The sequence below is a fragment of the Brachyistius frenatus genome, unplaced genomic scaffold (assembly GCF_029030835.1).
Source record: "Brachyistius frenatus isolate BFR_SWC_R1_liver_20210118 unplaced genomic scaffold, ASM2903083v1 Contig_19, whole genome shotgun sequence".
In the NCBI taxonomy this organism is placed as follows: Eukaryota; Metazoa; Chordata; class Actinopteri; family Embiotocidae; genus Brachyistius; species Brachyistius frenatus.
In genome coordinates this window covers 994,155-1,021,068 of record NW_027210618.1, presented here as the reverse complement: position 1 = coordinate 1,021,068, position 26,914 = coordinate 994,155, and the positions used below count along the sequence as shown (strand labels likewise).

General features: G+C 41.6%; 1 protein-coding gene across 22 annotated transcripts in view; it reads right to left on the bottom strand.

Moving 5' to 3' along the window:
- The window catches only part of LOC138619045 (neuronal cell adhesion molecule-like), a 77,970-nt gene extending 55,341 nt beyond the window's left edge, over window positions 1–22,629 (bottom strand). For 17 of the 22 annotated variants that reach the window (XM_069695224.1, XM_069695223.1, XM_069695237.1 and 14 more), the window contains exon 1: window positions 22,430–22,629. The gene's annotated coding sequence lies outside the window, so the exon portion shown is untranslated. The remainder of the gene's footprint in view (window positions 1–22,429) is intronic. The other 5 variants (XM_069695244.1, XM_069695236.1, XM_069695246.1 and 2 more) reach the window with 1 other exon arrangement.
- Between the last annotated feature and the right edge of the window lie 4,285 nt (window positions 22,630–26,914).

Sequence of the window (26,914 nt, the reverse complement as noted above, 5' to 3'; positions counted from 1 at the left end):
CTCGACCCGTCACTCCTCATCTACATTTCATTCGTTTTATTAGCCAGCCACAACAACAGCTGAGGGAGATCGGCATCTCCAAAAGCCATCTTTGAAGTGGCAGCAGGAGGGGAATGAGATTTCTCTTCTTCTCATCTTCTTCATCCTCACCCACGCTGTGTGCCTCGCTCTCACACCACCTGTCTCCTCAACGCAACCCCAACCTCTAAAGACAATATGAGCGTGTTTAAGGATGTAAACAAATACTAATTCATAATCTGGATATGAATGGCGAAATCGCAGCTAAGAATAATAAACAGATAAAAGCTTTGTGTTACATATTTAATGTATAATATGCAGATCTATCAGGAATTCTGAGCAAAAAAACGTTGTATTATACTCAAGTAAAGTAAATATTGGTGCGAGAACATCAAGAGGAAACAGAATAAAAAGAAAATTAAAGACATATTGACCAACGTGTGTTTGTCTTTTCAAATGTGCTGCCTTTGTGGCCTTGTGTTTCATCAGTATAGCAACCTGCTGCAGAGCAGAGCAAAGACAGGTAACAAAGATTTCTAAAAGCTTTCTAAAAGCTTTACCTCAAACACACAACTACACACCTGTGCTGAGAACAAACCAGATGGCAAAGCAAAAGCCAGTAGGAACACTTTGAACCATCTGCATCACAGCAAACACTTCATGTTTGGCACGTCTCTTATTTTTTTTCTTAAACACATAGACAAAATTACTGGCTTTACTGGCTCCAACAACTGACAATCACATCTTTCTCCTCTCAGTCCTGCTCTGATATGAAATCCATATTGTGCTCAGTGAGTCAACAGGGGGGAAAAAAAGGAAAGAGTTTGCTGCTTTTCCTTTAATACACATAGTGTTAAAAATAACTAACCTTGATAGAAGTGAAACAACAGCTTGTGGGGTGGGAGTGTCACTGACGTTGTGTTGAGGTGTGGTGAGTGCAGTGGTAAAGCAGACAGCGCTGAAGGGTTTAATCAGCCTGTCTACAGTAGACTGATGCGCACACACACACACACACACACACACACACACACACACACACACACACACACACACACACACACACACACACACACACACACACACACACACACAGATCATGTTGCTGCAGGTGTTGAGATAAAAATGTAGGGGGAGGGAGATAAATAGATGGGAAATATAGGAAAACAAAAGGTATGCCAAAGGCAGGAGCAAATGAAAGGAGCAGAAGTGAAAAGAAATGAGAAGATGTTGGCTCATGGGCTGCTGTGTGTGTGTGTGTGTGTGTGTGTGTGTGTGTGTGTGTGTGTGTGTGTGTGTGTGTGTGTGTGTGTGTGTGTGTGCGTGCGTGCGTGCGTGCGTGCGTGTGTGTGTGTGTGTGTACTGTAGATTCTCAAATAACAGCTGGGTGAGTGTCCGGCACAAACAAACAGAGGCCAGGTAAAGACACTGAGGCGATGGTGACATTACCTGTATAATGGCTCACCTGTTGTTAATTTTGCATTCTTGTTCACTGCTAAAAACATTGGACAACATTCACAACATCAAGTCTGTGCTTGGAGCTAAGCTGGATCTAGCTTAGCCTGTCTTAGCCAGCTGCTGATTTACTGTCCAGATATGACAGTTGTTTCAACCTTCTCATCCAAATCTCAGCAAGAAAGTGAATGAACTGATTTTCCAAAATGTGAAAGAATTCCTTCAGGCGACTGTCAATGAAACTTCCTGTACGTTTCACACTGAAAGTGTAGCCATGAGCTTTTAATAGGATCATTGGAGACGAGCCTGGAAAGCGGACGAGAGCAGGCGGCGGCAGCAGCAGGGGGCACAGACAAAAAGCTGAAGTTTCCAACAGCCTTCACATCCTGCTACATCCAATAACATGTTATCAGACCAAATCTATTCAGACTGTCATCTCCGATAATTGTTGTTTTCATTATGTTCTTCTGTACGACAGGAAGACGAATAAAGATCATCAGATTCTATGGTTTAACCTCCATATTACTCATAAATACTCTATTAACCAACATATTAATACTTAAATTTGAATTGTCATGTAAAGTACGTCATCATATCACCATAAATTTATTACTGATCTGTTGGATATTTAGATTGTCTGGGTTTACCATCAGATATCACTTTAAGGATCCTCACATCCCTCATAGCCGATCATTAAACAAAAATACTTCTTATTAAAACATGATCAAATATATCACAAAAAACAAGGGAAATTTTTATATAGACTTGTTTTTTATATGAAATGTAAATGTCTTGGGTAACTATCCAAACCATTATTTTTTATAAAATAATCACAGCCAGGCCTTCTCTGTTTGCAGAGGTTGGTATTTTCTTTCTGGCCCAGTGGATGAAGACCACACAGTCCTCCATCTCTCTCAAGATTCCTCTATCCCTCCCTTACACTCTGTCTCATTCCTCCTCCTCCCCCTCCTCCATCCACCCTCTCTCTTCCTCCCCTCTCCTTCTTTTCCCAGACTCCATGCTCTTCGGTGCAGGTGACAGCACAGGGACAATGGGATGATATCACTGCTCCACTCCTACAAACCTGTCTGCAAGCTGCACAATAGCAGGCTGCTGCAGCTCAAGTGTGTCACATTGTAAAGTTTGAGAGAAAGAGAGAGAGAGAGAGAGAGAGAGAGAGAGAGAGAGAGAGAGAGAGAGAGAGAGAGAGAGAGAGAGAGAGAGAGAGAGAGAGAACAGTTGGAAAGAGGAAGAAAATCAAACTGTACTGCTCAACAGATTGAGAAAAAGGGAGGGGAGAGTGAGGAGGAGACACACACTCAGTTTTGTGTGTATGTGAACACTCTGGTGGTCATGTGTATGCCATGCTGAGCCTATAGCCTGTGAGCCTATAACTGAATCTGTGTGGGCAGGACTGCAGACTGGGCTGCCGTTTAATTACAGCACTGCTCCTTCCTCCTCTCTGACGCGCACACACACACACACACACACACACACACACACACACACACACACACACACACACACACACACACACACACACACACACACACACACACACACACACACACACACACACACACACACACACACACACACACACACGCCACCAGGCAGATTGGATTTACACTGCATCAATAATTCACCCTCACACATATCCCCAAACACAGGAACACAGCAACACACACACACACACACACACACACACACATGTAATACAGGTTGTCTTTTATCGCATTTAGAGGAGGCAGTGGTCAAAAAGTGCAGAGATACTGTGACACAGAGAAGCAGGGAAGAGCTGTGGTCCAAAGCTAACACACGTTTCACCAAACATCCTGCATCTTTACATTTTACATTACTTCAGCTATTAAACCAGGTATGAGCTCCGTAAGCACAAACAATGAGAAGACATTTTGGCAATCGAGCCGTACTATTCTTAGAAACACCTGACTAAAAACAACATCCCTGGGCTTCCAATTCTCAAGATCCATCCCTGCACATCATCCAAAGCAGGCTGAGTACCAGACACACTGTCGGAGGAAGACTTTCATCTTCACCACTGTTATGCATTAGCCAGAGTTTCAGGTGCCATTGTTTTAGCAGGATGCAAATGGGCTTCTGTTATTGTTGTTTCAGTTTGTTTTCCAGTCAGCCAACACTTCATTATCCCTCCACTCTGTGATTAAGATGTGGCCAGGTGTTACTAATGAAGAATGTCTTCTGCATTTCGACTAACTTTTGATGTGTCCTGTTTCATTATCAGGAATCATCAATATATCAATAATCTGTCAGTTTTCTGTCAAATGTCAGAAAATAGTGAAAAAAGCCACTCCTAATTTCTCAAGGCCAAATGTCCTGCTATCAAATAGAAAACTTTTCAACACCAAATATATTATATTTACATGAATATAAACAATTTATAACATTTGGAACTGTGACAAACATCTACTTTGCATTTTGCACAAAAATGACAAATTAATAATCGAAAATAGTTGATAAACCCCAGTGCTTCTGATGGCAGGCAAATGTCCTTGCATGGCAGCTGTGTTGTGTGTGTGTGCTTTAATGGGTGAATGGGAGACAAATATTGTAAGTGCTCCAACAGATGAAAAGAGTAAAGCCCGTAACAGAAAAACATCATTTCACAGTATGTTTTTCAAAAAGCTTGTCTGCTGCTTTAATAAATGCTGAAAAGGAGGGATTCATGTAAAGTCTTGCCACAAAAGGCATCACGTACATACCTTTCAATGGACTTTAGGTCAAGAGGAATTTATGGAACATGACTGCATCACTAAGTTTGTGCTTTTCAAAAAGTCAGCAGTTACGTCCGATTCCACTCGATACACAAATAGGCAGTTGCAGACCAATTTGCTAGTCTGTCCATGAAAGAGATCTGGTGTGGATGAGTAAGAGTAATTAAGGGAAAACTCTTCTTTCAGCATGCTGTCAACACATTCAGCTTCCGAGGTAAAAGGTTCTATATAAGTGCAAACCATTTATCTGACTGAGCTTTTTAGAAGTAGCATATATTCTGTACTCAGGACAAATATGCACCAGCATTGGCTCCAGCTGGTTATTCAGTCTGGGGTAAAAATGAAAGGCTGACTGTGAGATATGTGTAGCTCATTGATTTGTCAATATGAATAAATGGAAAGAGGTGAAAAAAAATGTGTGCTGGTTGAGTGCAAATAACAGTGGATCAAAGACATGGAATAAAACGATAATATATCGATTTAGGATGTTAAAATTTGGCAGGGGAATTATGTTCTATATAAATTATTGACGAAGTATCTATTGGAATTACTGGGATTATACAGATGATAACTATTTAATACAAAAGCCAAAGTAAACATTTTTAAACCGAAACAATAAATAGATGAACTCAACATATTCAAATTCAGGTTTTTCTTTTAGTTCTGAATTCATGGAAAATATCTTGATGTTTTAGGAACAGCGATATCTTGTATTCCCATGTTGGCAAATATTTGACATCACAGAATTAAAACTAACATTAAGACTACAAAGAATTATGTTTTAACTGAATGAGATCTTCTGCTGAGAATAAACCTCAGTGATACAATACAAGTTCAGCATACAGCTTTCATACACATTCCATTGCAACTCAAATGAGCCTCTGAATTCAACACGTAATGGATGCAAATGCTCTTCTATAAAGTTGTCCCAACTACATTTGGTATACACACTATGTGTATCATGTATTGATCAAATGACCCATTACCACTTTGAACCAGGCTTTTATTGAAAACACTTAAAAGTGGATTCCTTTAAAATGTTTTGAGAAAATGGATCTCCTGCACTGCCAGCTGGGGATAATGTATCCACCGTGGATACATGCTTCCATTAGCCCGAGGACTATGAGAAAACCATCAGTTATGCAAACATAAAGAAGAATGCTTGACCTTGGAGGGTACAAGCTAAATAGTCTAACACATAGTGTAATGTAGTGTCGCTCCAAGTGGATTCTTAAGAGGGAAGTTTGAATATATTTTTTTGTCTAGTGATTTATTCACTTGGATGTCAAGCACAGAGAGGGGGGGGGGGGCAAGAATTTTAAGGAGTGTGTGACAATTGGGCTTTTCTTTCCTCAAAACTGCATAATTATTGAGGTTAATTCAACTCAGAGCTTGTGCGCCATTGTCTTTGAGTATGGCTGCCGCTGCTTAAATGAATACATTAGTGACAAAACGGAGCCGACAGACAAGCCCGCCTGAATGCACAACGTTGGAGACACTGGCTCCAAGGATAAGAAGAAGCTACGAGCAGAAGCCTTCACTTGATTTGCTGGAGACAACAGCTTTGTCATTTAAAAGGCACTCGGGCCTGAGTTTTCTCAGTGATTTGATTTCTGCGGTATCTGTGCTACATGCTCAGTTATTCACAACCTAGAGGGATTCCACACAGACTCCACTGTATGCGTGTTAGTCTCTCTGGTCTGTGTTCCCTCTACCTCATTCTTGATAAGCAAAACTAACATTTCTGCAGTTGTGACAAGGTGCCTTGTACTCTTCAGGGAAACGATATAACAAAATGGGACAGATGTTCACTGCTAAAATAACTTAGATGACAGCGGAGACAGTGGCATAATAAGAAAAGTGATGGAATGGCTTTTTTGGATGAAGAGATTATCATTTTTAAATTTGAAAATTGGCTGGTGGGGTTTTGTTGGAAGATGAATGTGTTGACAGCATGCTGAAAGAAGAGTTTTCCCTTAATTACTCTTACTCATCCACACCAGATCTCTTTCATGGACAGACTAGCAAATTGGTCTGCAACTGCCTATTTGTGTATCGAGTGGAATCGGACGTAACTGCTGACTTTTTGAAAAGCACAAACTTAAAGTGATGCAGTCATGTTCCATAAATTCCTCTTGACCTAAAGTCTATTGAAAGGTACAGTATGTACGTGACAGTGTAGGATGCCTTTTGTGGCAACACTTTACATGAATCCCTCCTTTTCAGCATTTATTAAAGCAGCAGATAAGCTTTTTGAAAAACATACTGTGGCTCTACACAGCTGAAATGACATTTTTCTGTTATGGGTTTTACTCTTTTCATCTTTTTTTACATCCTCCAACGGAAAAAGGGTTACAGTCATTGAGACATATATATATAGATATATATCTATATATCTATATATATATTAATCAACACCTGTTTACCCACATGAAAATGTGCTATAAACTATTTATTAAACATACTGCTTACAAATGCTGATTATGGGGGAATTAAAGTGTCAAAGTGTCTATCACCACGCTAGCAGCTCTGTGAAACTGTACACAGCATTGCTCTGAGCTAAAAGCCGATCAGCATGACAACGTCAGCCTGCTGATGTTTAGCAGGGCTAATGTTTAAGATCATAGTTCAATGTGCTAGGATGCCCAACACAAAGTATAAATGAAGCTGATGAGCATTCCTTCAGTTTTAAGGGGAATTGGATCATAAATCGGACAAACTGAAAATTTGACATGTTGATGGGACAAAATGAAAGTCAGAGGATTACAGAGGTCATTAAAATTCATCCAGTGTGTAATTTCAAAGCAAACCATCCATCTGTTGATGTTTTACTCAAAATCAAAATTGTTATCCACATGATGGACCTACAGGAGGTGAAAAATGAGTTGACCACCACAGTGGCTTCATCCTCTGGGGAACACGAATGTCACTATTGTTATTAGATGTTTTAGTCAGGCTCAAAGTGGTGGACAGACAAATTGACAGACTGGTGCTAGCTTGGCTAAAAAATTTGCAATACATGTTATATTTATTGAACACACTGATACAGAGTTCAGCTTCACATTCATCAAACTGCATTTACAGCAGATATCACATTGGTTCAATTGAACCTGCTTATTACCCACATTGACATTGTACCTCTGAGGGGGGACTTGAATGTAGTTAAACTTGTCCTCATTTGGGCTCCCTGGTGTGCGTCGCGGCTGTTATTTCGTCAGGCTCTTGACATGACTGATGTGCGTCCTGGACATGAGTGATGACCAGTCAGAGGCCACAGAGAGCCCTCGTCAGGGACGATAAGCCCCATGAGTGGAGCTGAGGGGCCAAGGAGCCCTTCGCTTCAGGAGTAGGTCTGAGTGCTCCCTGTCTGCTGCTTGTCCTTCTCGTGCCTGAGATCCCGTCTGGGGCGGAGTAGAGTCGGACTGTGAAGGGTGACTGACCAACCAGCCTGTCCGGGTACATCTGGCCCTTCAAAGTTCCTCTCTGCTTGAGTGCTTAATTAGTGACTAAGAACCTTGCAGACAGACGAGCAGTAAGTTCAGCAGCAGGTCTGGTTGAACACTGTTGAACCAAGGCTGAGGGGGTGAGACTACATCACACAACAAGCCCTGAGGACAGACAACATGGAACAAGGGGAACCTCTTCAACTCACCGACAACAAACGGTAATACTAGAGATGACAGGTACTAGTCACACAAAGGACGCTAATCATTTAACTGCATACCCTTTTCTGTTCTGCTGGATAAGCCTCTGTCATCAAGTCATTTTCACTTCACTTCTTAGTTCTTGAAATTTGACTTCCAGACAAAGAAGTCTGAAAGAATCAGGGTCCTCATTTAAGAGGACACCTGCCACAGCTGTGTCTAGGATCAGGAACTGCTTACATAAGATATGCACCGAAATTACCTTCACAACATTAAATCATTCAGAGCATAATCTGTTTTTAGGAGGACAAGTACTTAAACTTCAAGTTTATCTGTTATGGGTGAAACTGCTGACAAGCCCATTTGCCGTCACAGTAATCTCTGTATTCAAATAAGTACAACAAATCCAGCCTTGGGAGAATAGCCTGGATCAGCACTTTATTCTGCATTTCCTCTCTCCATGCAGTGATCACAATGCCAGTTAAAGCTGCCCGCTCCTTTCCCTTCCAGTGTGTCCTCATTATAGAGTGGCAAGTCAAAAAGCCCCACACAGTAGTAGGCATCCTGATCCCGGTGTGCCTTTCACATGGTAAACAGTTTCAGATGGGCCCAGCATTGTGCTGTTATAATACAGCATCTGCTTTATGGCATGGAAAAAATGCATTGTCACCGAGTGGCAGTGAAAGAGCCATTGAAGGACAGCCAGGGCCTCAGTGAAACGCTGAGGCTTTGACCGTGACACAGGCTGGTGGGTGGTGGTCGAGCGACCTGCACACTAGTCGGACACTGAGGTTGTGAAGGAGAGGGCCAGGCCAGGAAATGAAATATAGGTGCACAAGTGTCAAGTGACAAAGCATCTTTGTAGTCTGGCCAAATTTGAGAAGAGAAGCCTGTGCTGCACAAACTAGTCAATACACTGCATAACTTCAGAGTCTCCAATGAGGCTTTGTATCTGGTCTCAATGCAGCAGCGTAGTGGGTCAGAATGCTGCAGTGAGCACTGGAGCTTGGCCAGGCAGGAATGAGACACTATGCAGAGAGAGACAGAAGATGCCCCTTATCCCTTAACTCTCCATTAAACATTTAGAGCAGCACTCCTGCACTCGGCACAGCTGAGAGCTGCTACTGTGGGAAATGAGGGAAAACTTCTCAGTATCACACAAGTGTTCATGTGTGCCACATAGACCAACACTGTCATAAATCATCCAGCACAGTGCAGGATGTTTGGATGCATTTTTCATTTTCTCTAAGAAAGCTTAGCTTAGAAGGAGATGAGGTGAAGGAGGCCGAGGGGAAAAAACACATTGGTACAATGACAGAAGCTATTTGAATTAGCCTTTGTGTTTTAATAAGATGTTATCTTGTGTTACATTCAATCCACACACTGACACAGTTAAGGTCAGAGTGAATAGACTAATCCACATTTAAAGCTGAGCAAATGAGTATTGATGTCTCAGGTGATATGATTAGAGCCAAGGCAAAGTCCTACACACAGATCAGAGCTGATGACAAATTAAGATGACACATACAGTGTCCACTGAAACGCATCAGTGTTCACTACCATTATAAGGGTTAAGCACAGCACCCAAGCCATTGTGGCCACCACTTGAGCTGAATGAATGTAGAATCATTGTGGATTGCATCTAAACTAATTAAATTATTTTTCCCACTTGGTTCTAGTTTGTTTCCTAGCGGACTTTGTATGTATTTATATGTATTGGTGTTGTCTATTTGTTATCTGCTCAAGCTTTTGCAAACTTTTGGAACATTTTATGCAGATATCGTAATTATGGTCAAAAACTATAGGAAATGTCTTATCTTTGATTGAAAAACATAATATTTTCTTGAAGGAGGACTCTCAAACTGCCAACGAAATGCATGCACCAGTTTTCAAAAAACTCAGGGAAACCGCCGGCAACTAATGATTGTTTTCACTTCCAATAAATATCTCCATTTCTTTTCAATCTAATACATTATTTTGCCTACAAATTACCACAAAATTGTTCAAATGACTCACAATTTCCCTGGTCTGACTCTGAGAGAGACATGTTGAAATGTCTTGTCTGACCAAAAGTCCAAAATCCAGAGATATGCAGTTAACAATGTTATAAACAAAAAAAAGCAGCAAACCATCACATTTTACAAGCTACAGTATTCCTGTCTGGTTCATTTATCCAAAATAGCTTCTCCTCAGTGTACTGGATGAGGGGGGATAGTTTTTATCTTTACATTACATTTCATTTAGCTGACGCTTTTATCCAAAGCGACTTACAATAAGTGCATTTCAACCATGAGGGTACAAAACCAGAACAACAAGAATCAAGAAAATACAATTTCTTCAAGAAAGCCAAACTACAAAGTGCTATCATTAAGTGCCATTTTAAGCGCTACTAAAGTTCTACTATCCAAGGTAAAATAGTAATAAGTAATAAGTAAACACTCTCCTTTAAAGATGAGCAAACTCCATGCAATGAAAGACAAGAGATGTGGCTGAAAGCTCTGGGGGAAAAAATGTGATGCTGTTTCCAAGGTCAGAAATGAACCTTCAAGCTCCTGCATTTTGATTTTACAGAAAAATATACAACATCACAACATAATTCATACATAATATACATGCAAACCACCCTCAACAACTTTCTCATATCACTGTTCATCCAATTTAAGGAGCTAAGTATGACGGTAGGACACAGTTTTCCTGCCCTATTACCATATCAAGCACATGCCTCAGATTCTGCTAATTTTAGCATTACAAAACACAGATATGTTGAGGTTGCTCCAGTTTGAATTAACAGAGGCCCAGTGGTGAATGAAGGAGGTTAAGCATGCAATTGTCCAATGTTATGTTAAAGAGCCACTTTTATACCATTTTACCATGTCTGATGTGAAAAAAGAAGTGGTGTGTCAATCAAACTGAGGTGCGATGACAAGCTGTCCTGGGTGGTTTCCCTGTGGCCAGTGACTCCATTATGCTTCTATTCCACACAATGTGAGTCACAAGGGTAAAAATAGACGCTTTCCAAAGACATTATGGTGAAAATGGACCTCTGTCAATGCGATGCATTAGATCAGTAGTAGGTTTTATTCAAGTCTCCACTTTTCATTCTTTAAACCAGCCACTTGGAAGGAATTAATTCAACAGAGCTGTCGAGTACGTGGCCCTGCCACTATTGCCAAAGCTCTGCTTCCACTCAAAATTCATATCCAAAGTCCCATTTCGGCTGAATCACCGCTTCGACAAACAGGCAGCGTGAAACAAATTCCGGGTTGTTGTTTTTTTAAGCCAAAAAAGCATTTCCAGCTCTCACTCTGGCTGCAGTTTGATACTAGACTGGGAAAACAACTCACAAACAATCATATCCCACGAGATAGCAAGAAGAAATGACAAAGTCTTGCAACTTGTTGTGGAGATACATAAAAAAAGAAAATGGTTTATATACTGGCGGTGGAATACCAGAAGCTGTATTCACATAGGTATATTAATACCTTGGAGACATGGGAAAGGATGCATGGGGAGAGGAAATTATCCACAGGCCTCCAGCAGGTGTATTGTTTCCAGGATCAAAATAAGAGAGCCATATTTCAGCTGCATCCTGGTGAGATGGAGAGCACGTCCTGGTCACTGGCTCTTCTGTGTCTCTCATCCCATCCTGACCACTCACCCTCCTTCATCCCGACTTCCTTTCAGCAAACACCTGATCAATAGCGCTCTCCTGTTGTGAGTTATTCTCCAAACAAACAGAGACTTTTAAGGACTGCAATGACCACAGTAAACGCGTACTTTCACTTCACGAACATAAAAGAGTGGGTAAAAAGCAAACCCTAAAATTCAAAGTGTACTCCCAACCCACCTGGGACAAAGGAAAAGATACTTTGGTGGGTTTTTATTTTGTCTCTAAAGGCAGATTTGAGTAGGAGGAAAATGGTGGTTAAAGCTCTTTCAAAGCATGTTTTCTGTTCTCTTATCTGTCTGTCTTTTCCACCCATCCAGACACACTTCTAATTTCACTTCAAAGCTTGAGGGATTGTGAGCGATACGGATGAAACTCTGCATGAAATCAGTTTTTCTGTCATTATCTTCCCAAAACACACTGCAGCTATATGCTCTGTTTCCTGCTGTGGTGCTAAACATTAGCACTCACTCCACTTTGGTAAATATCAGACTGTGATGTTTAATTTCCAACTTAATTTACCTGATGTGTCTGACTGCCTCCAGGATGACGTGACTGACATAGCACCGAACCTGTGGTGTCAGCCGTCCCTGCAGTCGGGTGGGTCGATTCAGTTTGCATGGATTTCGTCACCAGCACCCCCTCTGGTCTCCACTAGCTCCAGATTATGGGAGTCTAGTTATCACTCTCTCCCAGGGTTGGATTTAGGGTGCAGGGCCAGGGTAATCCTGGGGAGTTTGACTTGGGACGCCTGAGGCTTAATTAGATTTTTTTCACTGCGGATGACTGTGGAGAATCCAATCAATCCGACCTCCATGCAGCGGCCTTATTCTGAACTGATTAGACACTATAGGAGTGAACAGCGCCTGCATTTAAAGGAAATGTTGGAACAAGGGAATCTATAAATTCATAAAATATGCAAGGATATAATGAATGCTACTGATTTGCCTTAGGCTTTCCCCTTCAATATCACAGCACACATGTAAGCCCCAAGATACCAGATACATAACCTAGACCCACATGACATTATGCAAAAGAGATATTTTTAGAATAACCACAAAGGAATCAGATTAATGTAATGTGTTGGTGACAACATAGCTAGTCAACAAAAGTTAATGTTTGCAAATGTAGATATGAAATATATTTAAAGTGATAAGGAAGCAAGAGAGGCAGAAAGAAAATGAAATGATCAGAGGAACAGAGAGAGAAACTAAAACAGACAGACAGTGGTAGAGATCAGTAATCTGCTCTCAGGGCAGCGGCTGCTCCTTTTTTAAAACCCCATACCTACAGGCAGAGATTATAAAACAGGTTTAAATAATTCCATAAGCGCCGTGCATATCATGGCCTCAAAGACTGGCTTTGGAGAAGTAAAATTTTTAATCATTATCCTTCTATCAGGGAAAATTTAGATTTTTATTCAGACAGCAGTAATTATGTAAAAGCCTCAGATGTGCACAGCTTGGATAGCTTACAAAATGCATATAGAAGGCAAGGACTGAGTGCCGCAGCATAATGCAGCTCCTGAGTACATTAACAATTTAATCCATTATTCCAAATCAAAAACATTTCCCAAAAGCAGTGGAGAACATCTGAAGAATGCCCTCTGCATTGTGCATACCTCAAAATGTCAACTACAATCGAGATACTGACATCCAAACCAGGAGCTGTGTGAATTCCACCTCAGTGACACATCGCAAGTGACCAAGAGGGAAAGAGTCCTATTTTTCACTCCCAGGATCTGTGGAGGCGTGCTCCCTGTCACACAGTAAGCCCTTTGAGTAACATGTCCACCATGGCTCCACTCATGGAGGATGTGGTCATTGTGCCTTGAGCCCTGAGAGGCTCAAAACCAGCCAACCTTGAAGACCCGAGCATTAGGTCTGCTTCAGGCCACAGTCTTTTCAACTTCTGCCAGCACAATACCAAGTAAAACCAACATAAGGAATGCTATTCTTTGCCAAGGTCCGAATATACAATGGTGTGATAGTGTCAACATGTAAAGAAAACAGTAAACAAAGATTATTAGTGTCATTTTTTTCTTTGACAGACGTTGTATTAGGCTCTTAACACCACGGGGCCTTGGCTATCAACCACGGTGCGCTGACAAAGACTCATTGATATTTACACGCAGACAAACACGGAGCTAAAAAAAAAAAACAACAACACCTCAGTGTTGGCCCACACAGCTCTCAGCCACAATAGACATTTGATTGGGTTATGAGACCAGCCAGCCTCAGAGGAGAGCCTGATAAATTAAGTTGCCATTTGTCCATCCTCCCTTCCTCACAGCATGTCCCAGCTGGCCCACAGCAAGGAATTATCTTAGTGACAATTACATTCTTCTAGCTCCTAAAGAGAGCCAGTGCTGAGAAACCAGCAAAGTACTGACCGCAAGGAGATGATTGCTATTCCATTGCTCACATTTGATCCTAAATGTCTCTGGCACAAAGCCTGAACACAGTCAAGTCCATGGTGGATGTCCCTTTTTTTAGATAAATCTAATTTACAGTCAATTTTCCTCTAATAGTGGTTGAAAAATGATGTCCGGGATATAAAGCTAGTAAAATAAATACTCAAATCTGTTTGGTGATTTGTATTATGGTGATTTAAGGAGATAATAAAGCCAGTTAGATATACTAAATGCCAGATTTATTTGTCTGACAAAGCCTTGTAGTTTAAAATAATTTCTTCTGTGGGTTTCGGTGTACAAAGGATGTCTCCTGTTCCTTTTTATAAAAGATTTTGTCCAGCAAGGGTTTGATGTACACTGTCCACTTTGTTTTTCTAGTCCAAGATTACCAGGAGTATTCCATATTATTAGGCTATTTTAATTGTTGATTATTCATTTGATTTTTTTTTTAACCATTTGTTTATTCAAAAAAGGCAGAAATTAGTCAAATGTACCTAATACGATTTTCCAGTGAGCAACGTGGCATCCTCAGATTACTTGGTTTGTCCAAAATATTCCATTTACAATCATTTTAGATGCTAGAACCAATAATTGTTTAACATTTTCACTTGATAAGTGATATCTATATCTAACTGATTAGGTCAACAATAACGCATGCTCAACTTGGTTTGATATCAAATCTCACTTTCCAATTTGCTCTTTTTACAAAACTTGAAATCAGTTCAAGATTGTTGCAGCAATTGAGTAAAAATCAATACACATAAGGCTTGGAGAGCAGCACAATGTATTGAATGTATGTGGATTAACGTTTACTCTCAATACAACTGTTAATAACCCTGATTTTCTAGCAGTTGTCTTCAATCCTTTAAAAATTTACCAAGTATTGAGGAAACACCCCTGCAGAAAATATAGAACATTTGGCAAGTCAATTTGGATCCAGCATCTCTTCTCCTCATGCACGTTATTAATGTGCATCATAGAAAACTGTTTTATGTCTTGCCATATTGTGCAAGGAAAAATATATTACTTCAGTGGGTTTCCTGCAAGGCTCCTTCAGTCTCTAGTTGGTACAGGATAGCAATGAAGCTTATGCAGTTGGACTTCCTGACCTGATACCTTCAGCAAAATGTGGAAACCCACTCTGGATTATGTTAATGTGCATGTATCTGCCATTCTGACTAATGCACCTTATGTGAGGTACTTGAGATGAAGCCCCAACTGTGTTGGCTGTGCTGTGACTGAAACAGACTCCAGAAGATGTACCATGTTTGACAGATGTGCCTGTTTTCTTTTCTTTGTTTGAGCTCAGCTAAAGAGTGTTAATCTTTTTTTGTTGTTGTTGTGCTTTTTCTATCTGTCTTTGTTAAATGTAGACCTTAAAAATCTATAAACACTTTTGAAAAAATGTTTAGATCCAACATTTTTTTAATCCTAGACATTATAGGAAACAGTAATGTTCTTGTGGCTCCATTGTTAACTGCACATTGGCAAGACAGCATGGTCAATGTGGAAAAGGAGTGTTTTCTGTAGCTGCCTGGCAGAGATACTCGTTTTTGTGGAAAACATGCGTGATTCTCATTGTTGTTTCACAATAACTATTAGTCCATTTGAGCCCCTGAGAGCATGTGGTCTCTGGAGGACTTAGCTGATTGGTGCAAAAGAAGGAAAAGGGATTTAGTTTGATGGAAGCATCAAATTTTATGATTCTAATGGTTTTCTGACCCCAATCTTCACTAATCATTCTGAAGCCTGGACAAAGATTATCTGTGTATAGATTATGTTTTTTACACAACACGTGGCAACAGGACAAAAAAAAAAAAAAAAAAGGCAGCCCAAGTCGGCACTGTATTTTGTGCTTTTGATATCTCTGAGGACGTGTATATTCATCTTCTGCTGAATGAAGGAACCTCAGATCCACTCTTGGATTTGTTTACCATCCCATTCCTTTGTTTCCACCGGGACAGGTTTTTTTTTCCCAGGATTCCTGTGGTTGTGTTTGGGGGGTTTAAGGGATGAAAAAAGAGGAAAAGAAAAGCCCATTGGTCTCAGCGCCACAGAAACAGCATCTAGAGCCAAGCTGTCATCCCACTTGGATTAAGGGCCCTTCACTGGTGGCTGCTGAGCTGCTAACATGGTGTCTTACCCTCAGCCGGGGGGTGAAGGGTGGAGCAGAGGGTATGGGCATTAGAAGGCCTGGCCTAAATAAGACCTCGAGGTCAGGGAGAGTCGTGGACCACACCAAAGCCACTTTGTGTTTCCATGTCAACTTTATTCATGAGCTGACAGCTAAGTGTCCCCTTCTTTCCTGTTGATTCATTGTTGCATCATGTGCTGGGGCGACAAAGATAATCTACGCCTTTGCTCCGCTTATCTCTGCAGACCCCCACTTCTACAAGTTTACAGGATGCAGCGCTCAACAACAGGCTGGTAAGAGTGTGGGGGCTGGTGGTGGATTTATTGGCAGGGACCTCTCTTTAAATCTCTCATTTTATAAGCAGAATAAAAGCTGTGGTGATGTATTTGCTGAGCTATTCGACAACATAAGTGGGCTGCATCACTGTGCCAACAAAGAGTGGGATGTGCGGCACAGTTTTTTCTTAAGCTCTATGCAAATAAGAGGAAGATGGAGGCTTGAGAACAGACCAAAAAGCATTCAAGTGCACACTGTTCCCGAATTCCCTGTAATGTTGGCGAGCCTACACCCCGCCAGTGGAGCAATGCCCACCTCCTGTTGTTTATAGGACAGGAACGGGAAGCACTGGTCGTTGTTATGTGATGCCACCGGGCCACCGGCTACCTCTCCAACATCTGCTGCCTGTCCAGAGTTGGCCGGCGCTACAGACGGCCTTGGGCCGGTTGTAGCGAGGACTGCCTCTCCATCCCTCTTCAGCAGGAACAACTATTTTCAAAGAGAGGCACCAAAACCCTGTTGTGGATCTCCTCTAGTGCAGCCCTGAATCCCCCACACCTCCCACCCTCTACACACACGCACACACACACACACACACACACACACACACACACACACACACACACACACACACACACACACACACACACACACACACACACACACACACACACACACACACACACACACACACACACACACTCTGCAAGGAAGAGGCGAGAAAAGCCGCTCCGCCAGTAGAGACAGAAAAAAACAGACCCCCTTTGTTCCCTCTGTCCCTCCTCAGCGTCGATGGAGGTACATGATCCTCCCCCTGCTCCCTCTTGTAACCCTGAAACTCCCACTTTTTCCTTTTCCACCCTCCACTACATCTGAGTGGCAAAATAGCAGCACATCTTATGAGAATCACAATACACGGTATACTCAATCACATCTCTATTTGTTCACATGAAGTCCCTAAACTCAAAGTCGACAGGGTCAGATCTGGTGATATATCCAGCTAGTTAACCAGAAGCTCTACTGGAGGCAGAGAAGGAACCTAAAACCCACAACATTATATTTCCATTATCCAAACATCCCACTTCAATAGGAGCCTCATTTCTCTGCTCACTGGCAGTTTGTTTGGACAGAAACGAATGTCTCTAAATGCTTTGTTTTCCCTAAAGGGTGGTATAACCTGACATCGGTGATAATAGCGTTCCCTTGGCAACCTTGAGTGATTGGGCTTTATGACTGTCATGGGGTAAAGCGCCGGTGTAATGATTTGGTCACAGTGGGCCGTCCAGGGACGTCTGCACTGACCTCTACCCGTCCACCATCTGCCCAACTACCTACTGCTCAAAACATTACAGCCTAATGTAACAGCATAGCAACTTATTACAGTGAAGACTAAAAACCTTTTTCATCACTGATTAACTTGGTGATTATTTGCTTAATTATTCATTTGGTTTATAAAACATCCAAAAATAATGATGACAATGTCCCCAAGTTGTTCCCAGAGCTCAAGCTGACATATTCTGGTTGCTTGTTTTGTCCAATTATTATTACTTATTTTGTCCAATATCCAATGATATTTTCTTATCTTTCATAAATGACTAAAAAATAGCAAATAGTCACATTTGTGAAGCTGGAGCTAGAGGGTGTTTTGGTGTTTCTGCATAAAAAAACAACTGAATTCATTGATCATCAAAATCATTGCCAATTAATTTCTTCTATCAACTGCTAACTGATCGATAAAGAAATTGCTTAAGGTCTACTATCAAGGCAGGACTACAAACTTAAGCTTATTTTTATGACCAATTCACAGGCGTTGTTGATCGTTTTGTTATCACTTAGTCAGAAAATCAAAAAGAATGAACCATCACAAGTTCCCAGAGTGCCGAGGCAACACCTTCAAATGTCAAATTTTTTCCAACCAACAGCCCAAAGCCAAGAGATGCTCAATTTATAAATATATAAATCAGGTATAGGTGTCTATTCCTCACATTTGAAACCCTGGAGTCAGACATTGTTTATCTATTTTGTTTGTTAAAGTTACATAAACCATTTCGGCTGAAGCTGACTGGCGACGTGTCAGCTGGGACAGGCTCCAGCCTCCCAGTGACCCTGTTCAGTACAAAGCGGGTACAGATCATGGATGGATGGATTTGGGCTGGAACTAACAATTATTTTAATGATTCGATTTTTTTTTTTTTTTTTTTTTTTACCTGTGGTAGATTATTTTGATTATTTATTGGTCTACAAAAGATTTTAAAAAAGTGACAAATGTAAATTTTTCAAAGACATATTCAACCAATACCTCAAATTTAGTCATATAATACAGAAAACCGCCAAAAATATTCACCTTAGTGAAGCTGTAACCGCAGCATGTTGAGCTTCTTTTTTTTTTTTTTAAGAAATGACTAAAATGACTAATTGTTTTCGATTGACTGATCAATAAATAAAATCTTTCCGGCAATTTTTCAGAGTAAATCAAATAAACTGCGTTGTTGCAAGAAATAAAAGAGAAACTAGCAAAGCAACAGCAGATCTTTGCATCTAATTTACTCAGGAAATCAGCCCGAGTCCTGCTCTGAGCAACATATAAATCACTAAATATCTATTTTTCTAAGTCATCTGTCACCATCTCCTCCTGCATACAGGTCCAGGGATGTAAACATCAACAGTTGCAGCTGTGTGTAGAGGATTTACAGGAAGGTGTCAATCCCCATTAGAGCTGCTACCTAACTGACTGTGAAACTCAAATTGCACCCACCAGCTTGCAACCATGTAGGCCCCACTTACAGAGAGCGAGAGAGGGAGAGGGAGACGTGTGTGTGTGTGTGTGTGTGTGTGTGTGTGTGTGTGTGTGTGTGTGTGTGTGTGTGTGTGTGTGTGTGTGTGTGTGTGTGTGTGTGTGTGTGTGTGTGTGTGTGTGTGTGTGTGTGTATAATGAACATGTATGTACGTCCTTCTTTGGATGTACTCGTCTATCCCTGCATACATTTGTCCAAATTATAACCAAGGAAAGTGTTCAGGCAACCGTGACGCGAGGGAGAAGGGGAGGGGGGGGCTCTAATGAGGTGCTCATCAGTCCCAAAATGAGATGAACATGCTCGTGACAAGGAGGTCCAGGAGATGTCAGCGTGCTGTGCTGCTGTGTGTGACTGGCCCACTGGGAAGAGACACCCAGACCGCAGTGACACTAATGGATAGGCATGGGCCTCCCTCAGTCCCCGGAGATCGAGCCTCATCACAGCTGAGCAGCACAGCACTTCTATTCACCACGGCAGTCAATCATCAGTCAATCAGGTGGGGTGAATTATGATGAGGAAATTCTGAATTGTGCTTGTGCATTTTTGGCATGAAAGAGAAACTATCCCCTTAATTTGGTCAGGGATAATTGTGGCTTTCGTCAGCTTGGACATGTTTTTTTTTAGTTTTGGCACAACACTGAGCAAGATAAAATCTTGAAATCTGAGACCCAAAAATAATCACCAGGGAACAAAAGTAGACATACAATCATACAAGTTTCAAAACTGTTAAACTTATGCAGAAAAGGGAAACGGTATAAACATAAACTGTGTTAAAAACATTGATCACGGTTTACGGACCAACTAACTTGCTGAACTTTGACCCATCAGGCTTAATGTAGTTGTACACACTTTTCCTGTGCAAAGAGGGAATGAATGTTGGGGTGTGACTGAAACTAATGATTGTTTCCATTAGCAATTATTGTGTCCATTCATTTTTCAATTAATCAATCAACATTTTTGTCAACGGATGTCAAAAAAGTGTGTAAAAAGTACGTTATAATTCCCCAAAGCTCAAGTTAATGTGTTCACACTGCTCAATTTATTCAACCGTCAGACCAAAATCTTTTGAGTTCACAATCATATACAACAAAGAACATCATCAAATATCACATCTGAGAATCTGAAACCAGAGTATTGTTTTAAATTTAGCTTGAATTAGCTAAAATGACTTCATAATCTAAAAAGTTGCCGATTATATTTCTCTAACTCAACTAGTCAATGAATTACCAAATCAATTCGGCTCTGGTATGATCCCTAATTTCATGCCCTGTTGGACTTAATTGCAGCAATGTCTCTGTAGTCCCAGATCTCAGCAACAAACAATCATGAGTCAGAGGAATAATGGTCAAGACTACAAAGTCAAGCAATTAACCCAAAGCAACCTTCAAGATGTTGGGTCTGTTGGTGCCATTCAGCAAACCGTTAACAGACATCAAATGTACCACCCTGACTTTAGCAGCAGTTTTGTTATTTCCATCTTTGAAAAGCCAACATGAACTGACATTTCTACTCGACGTAACTCGTCCTTGATGGAATGAATCACAGAGTTAAAGGGTCTCAGGTTCAGACCAGTTCCTCAAAGAAATGATGTCATCACCACCAGAAGTGACAACAGAGTGACTCTGTCTATCTATGAGACACTTTGTTTCGTCCAGCGGTTGGCGGCTTTCGTAATGCCACAGACGGCTGCTTACAAGAAGGAGCGTTGGATCGCTTCTCACAGAATAGTCGGCGTGCTTCTCCGGCCCACAGACTCAAATCGGTGGCATTTTCCCTCCAACACCCAAGCTTTTCCCACAGCCCCTGCAGCAGAGCTGCCCGTCACTGGTTGGTTTTAGGTCAGCAGTGTGACTGACTGGTGCTCTCACAATAACTCCGGCCAACGTGTGTCATGATAATTCCTTTAGTTATGCAAATCTCCCCGCCTAGTGCCGTTTGTGCTGAGGGTGAAAGTAAAGATGGCAGCACAATGTAGGTCACTATCACGTCCCGATTTATCCACATTTGTCAAATGAGCCTGAAATGTCCTGCCAGCAGCAACTCCAGTAGCTGCAGAGTACAGCCTCCATGGGCCCTGGCTACATCCTCGTCAAACTACGACTGAAGACACCACCACGGAGTTCACAAACAGACTGGGGCACGCATACGTAAAAAAAATGTTTGCCGCCTGTTTCTGAATGAATGCAAACTAGACATAAGGCAGGGATAGGGGGGATATTGTTATCTTCTTAAACAGATTAACTATAGTCTGCCAGGAGTGAATAAACATGACCAGAAAGTGTGTCAGCCCTTTCAGGCAGCAGTGAGAACAAGAGCTTCAGACAATAGAGCAGAGGTCATTAGCATTGTATTAATTTGGCCAACTGAGCAGGCAGCGAAAGTGTGCACTCAAGGCATGTGTGTTTGGGTGTGGGTATGAGTGAGAGTGTCTGGGGATGAGTAAAGCAGGAGGAGGAGTAGGAGGGGCTGTTGTTGCATGATGGTGAGTTCCCCCCCCCTTGACTGAAGCTTTGACCAAGGGGCAGACAGAAAGGGGGGGGGGAGGGCAGAGGATTGGGTGAGCATGTGTGGGTTTTTTTTTTTTTCCAGTAAAGCAATTGTTTGGTAAGTGAAGTAAATGGCGTGCGTGAGATGTAATCGGTGACGCTATGGCAATCAGATGGAGTCTGATGAAGGGAAATGAGACTAGACAAACTGACTGGTCAGTCAAAACAAGACGGAGTTGTCATGTGAATATGAGGGGAAATAAACATGCGGGGATCAAATCAGTTTTGGACTTGAGGGATTTTGTGTGTTAAGGCAGCATTTTCATCAACACAGGACTAGAAAATAAACAACTGACAGCAGATGTGTCTATTGATCAGTCTACTGTAGATCCACTCACCGCACGTGATGCCAGCATGATCGAAGCAGAGGAGAGATCACGTCCAAAGCTGAGATTCGAAGATACGTGGCAATGATTTTTTTTTTTTCTCAGCATTACGTGTCACCCCCCCCCCCCCGGCTTGACAGTCGCGCTCCATCATATATACTATACTACTCCTGCTCTCTGATGGGCTAACACCTAAATGTTTGCTACTGAAAAGTGCGTCGTATATTTTCAAGCCCTGCACATTTTGCATCCCAGAGGAAGAGCTGAAAAGAGGGCAGTTATTTTACTGGCAGCCTTACAGCAGCCAACTCAATGAGCTTCCCCCCCCCCCCCCCCACAAACTCCTGACAGTGAACTGCGAACTACCCCGCACGTGTTTATTATGAATGTTATCATTTATCTCACCTTATCTGCTCACTCGGCGGCGCCGAACACAAGCAGGTCCGTCCTGTATCTTCAGCCTCCTGCGACAGACACCGCGATGCCGTAACGTGTGCCGTGTTTATTTACGCGGAGTCCCGCTCAGCGCCGAGCCTCTTGCACTTGTCTCCTCTGCCTCAGTCACTGGTCCTCTCTCCTCTCCCACCAGTTCACTAACACACACGCACACACAGGCGGGGGCGCGCAGCAGCAGCAGCAGCAGCAGCACTCCGAGGCGTGCGCACGCCCATTGCGCGCACCGACTGCAGCGCCGCTGCTGATGTATGGTGGCCTCGAGGCATTGAACCATTCCAGTAAATTGTTATACAAATAGTCGCACGAATAGTACTTCAGTCCCCTACAGGCTCTAAACACAGCTGGACAACAGCTGGACGAGTTTTAGGATCAAACCAGCCAAAAAAAAGTTGTCTTTTAAAAGCTCAGCAATGTCCTTTTTCGGTTATTTAACAGCAGGGAGCGGCTTTTTTTTAAAAAAAATTATTTAATTGTGATATCATTTTTATATTTTTAAGCATGGTGGAAATGCAAGAAGTACAAATAATGTTCAGTGAAATGATTCCAAGCCTTCATAATCCTGAAAATGTATATTAATCAGACCCGCAAAGCAAAAAGATTAAAATAAAACAGAAAAATTCAAATAAAATGTGAAATCCACATATTAGTCGAATATGAGTCACTTCATCTTTTAGACAGAGGACTCCATACCAGCTGTTCTGGACATTAATTGCTTAGAGCCATTTTAATGTTCGGATACCACTTTCCCCAGAGAGCAGGGTTGCAGTAATAATCATATAGTAGCCTGTGGGATCAACCACTGCTGGAAGAGGCCATGTGACTTTAAAAGCACATTTCCTCTTAGTTCAGTCTGCTGCCAGCCGACCCTGCTCCCTACCCTCGCTGCATGTAACACACATGTATTATCTCAGGCTTAGCAATGGTAGCCATCTGCAGCCATAGAATCAAACACAGAGAGCAAGTGACGCAGTTATTACTAGGATAAGCCCGGGTTGGCAAAGAGACAGGATTTGTGGTTTGAGTTGCCATCCAGAAGCTGGTTGACTGAGATTAGCTAAAATTAGGTTGTGGCAGAGATATGAAGTAATATGAAAATGGGTTTATAGTCAACTGTAGATTTGAAGTGATTTGGTAATAAGCCAAAGTGCAGATCATCATAAAAAAGCCTAAAGAACTGCACTAAATTACCTTTTACAAGGCTAAATCTGTGATCCCTCCACTCCACTATCACTCTTTCACTTTCCTTAGAGCTCCCTGTCTCTTATTTATACGTGAAGTGTGTCCTTGCCTTCCTAAACAGTGCTGAAAAGTGACAGATAATTGACAGAATAAGGCGTTTACATGTAACCAAAGTCAATTACTGAACATGATTCCCCAGGGTCAAAAGCAACCCTCATCATCATCTTCAGGGGATCAGGGGACTCTCACCCATATCTGCCTTGCAGTGCCTGACTGGGAAGTATTGTAATTGTCTTCGCCTCTTATTTCAAACTGCCTCCAGATATGTCTGCATACCTCTTGAATCTCATTTGAATATCCTCTTAATTTCCCTCATGCATATTATCTGTAAAATACTCTGTGGGATTTTTGAAAGTTCAAGGATACAGCACCATGGAGACAAAGTATAATGCTTTGCAAGTTGCAAGCCTTTTGCCAGTTGCCAGGGTTTGTGTTAAAATGGAAAAAACCATTAGAGAAGACAACTCTGCCTCGCTGGTATCCCCAATTATGATGCCCGTTACTGCAGCAGATCCTTGAAGTCCTCTGCACACTGAGATGCAACAAAAAGAGAGAGTCATCCCTTGCCCTGTTTTCTCCACCGATTCACTATTAGTCTTTATTATTTTCAGAACAGACTGTATACAGTACCAACAAACCAACCATGAAATGCCCTCCATCAGAGGTGATGATGAACTCACCGAGATCCAACACAGGCTCACAGATGAAACCTACATCAACACACAACATTTTAAAACAACATCACTGGCATAATATGCTGACATTTTGTCATTGTTTTATGAGATGGAAAGGCATGTAATGGTTTGTTGTAAGTTTTCCTGATATACTTGCTGTTTAATCAGTCAGAATTTGTCTTTCTGCCGTTTTTTTTTTTTTTTTTACATTTAAAATGTTTTATATCTCATCTGAGTATCAGTCCTACGCTCCAAAACTAATTAAGTGTTAATGAGATAGCTTTATTTTCCTGCAGTTAAACGTGAGATGCTTCACTAGCAGCCACCCTGAGCATAAACAGCTGTTAGAAGAAAACAAAGATGAAAGACAGTATCGGTGAAAACCTTCTCCAGATACTCGTCTGCTATGGACTGCATCTAGACACATGTTTATATTTGCAGTCTGGAGGTTTGACCGAAAGGTGCAAAATAAATCAGATTAGTTATGTGATTACTGCCAGGGACAAGTTCATGAGTCAGATCTGTTTACATGGGAGGAGGATGCATTTCCTCGATGAGTCTGCTGTGTAATTACATTACGACTTCTCTATATTGAGTGGGAGCAGCCTTTACTGGCAGCCCAACCACAGAGGGCACAAACCTGACATGAATTCACTAAATACAGCACATTGACAATTTACGGAGCACCTGTGTTTCAGATGGTGACATGTTGGCTTACTCATGTGAATCCAAGACTAAGTTTTATTATCGCTCTGTGCCGGCGACAGCTGTGGCTGTGGGCATCATATTTTCAGGTTGCCAGTCCGTCTGTTCGTCCATCCAGGCTCCAAATCAAAATATCTCAAGAAAGCCTCGAAGGATTTCCTTCAAGTTTGGAGAAAACATTCAGTTGGTCCCAACGATGAACTGATTAGATTTTGGGGGTCAAAGGTCAAAGTTACTGTGTCCTCACAACTGTTCCCATTTTTGTGAACATGTTTCAGGAACATCTTGAGGGAAGTGGTTCAAATTTCATCCAAACTTTCTCTTCAACTCAAGAATGAACTGAAAAGATGTTGCTAGTCAAAGATGAAGGTCGCTGGGACCTCGCGTCTGTCCTATTTTATAACCGCGGTATCTCAGGAATACCTTGAGTGTGGGCAAACATGGAAGTAAACAACTTGACTACTTTTTAAAGTTACATGTTTGGTGCATTTCTGATTTTATTTTCTCATTTCCTATTTTCCATCTTATAGCTGTGTTTGCTTATTTCACACTATGTTTGTAGGTTTTAATCTGAAATGAGCATCACTTATATCACCAATCAAATCGTTTTTCTGCATCTCATCTCTCATCACTGAAGAGGAAAATCTGTCGTTGTTGTCAGAGGTTGAAATAAAGATGGTGTCTTCTTTTGATGAGTGCAAGTTTGGCCACAGTTACCATAACTGTGTTTATACAATACATTTCACCAGGCGCAGGTCTTCTTCTGTAGCCCAAAAGAACATGTTTAAATAACCACATCTCAGGGTTTAATCATTCCTCACTTCTGTTTAAAAGTTTAAATCTGCTCTTAAAATAAATATTGGATAAAAGTATCAAGTTGAAAACATGCAGGGGCCATTTTAGAGTTAAAATAATCAATTAATCAGGTTCGGTGGCTGAATAAAAAGAAGCAATTAAGGTAAACAGTGTGCTTAATGGACAGAGGAAGTGAGAAGACTGGACTTGCGATTTAGTCCCCCAAAAAGAAAAGTCATGCTCTTTGCACTCGCTCAATAATTTAGATGCACTTTAAACTCTGATAGTCTGTGATGGTGTTCATGTGTTTGTGTCTACTTATTGGGTAAATGCTGACCTTCAGTGGAAGCTGCATAAGACTGAGGTCATCAAAATATAAGAAAGTAGTTTGGATGCAATTAGCAGAGCAATGGCATTTTCTAAATAGGAAAGTCCTCATCATGAAGTGCACCGCTGTTCTCCTTACTCAGTTAGCAGCTCCACTCCCAACGATACAGGCAAACAGCTGGTATTATTTTAATAATCAATTCCACAGCCAGAAATAATTCCCTTCATGACTTACTGATATCCTCAATCATATCAGTTCTATTAGTCCTGGGAAATATTTTAGATTTTTTTATTTTTTTATTCTTTATTCAGTCAGGGTCCACTTCGTGGATTTGCTCTGCACTGCTGGTATATTCGTGTGAATGGCTAACATCCTGTTGTATTTTCCCCCTCAGATCACCGCTGATTGTTGTTTGTTGTGTCCTGTGCCTTCTTTGAACATTGCTGTGTTTTCATGCGTGTAAGCAGTTGCTGGAGAGCTGTGTCAGAGCTCAGTGTTTATTCTGCAGGGAAATGCAATCCATCACCGGGCCGAGCTGTTACCCAGGTGCCTCAGCACAGCCTTGTGCACAGTCATCTCATCGCACCTTCCTCTCTTTTATGACAGGCAGCTCAGGGAAGGGCCTTCAAATTATATTCCCCTGAAAAATACAGCCCGACCTTTGCAAACATATATCTGAGTCAGAGAGAGAGA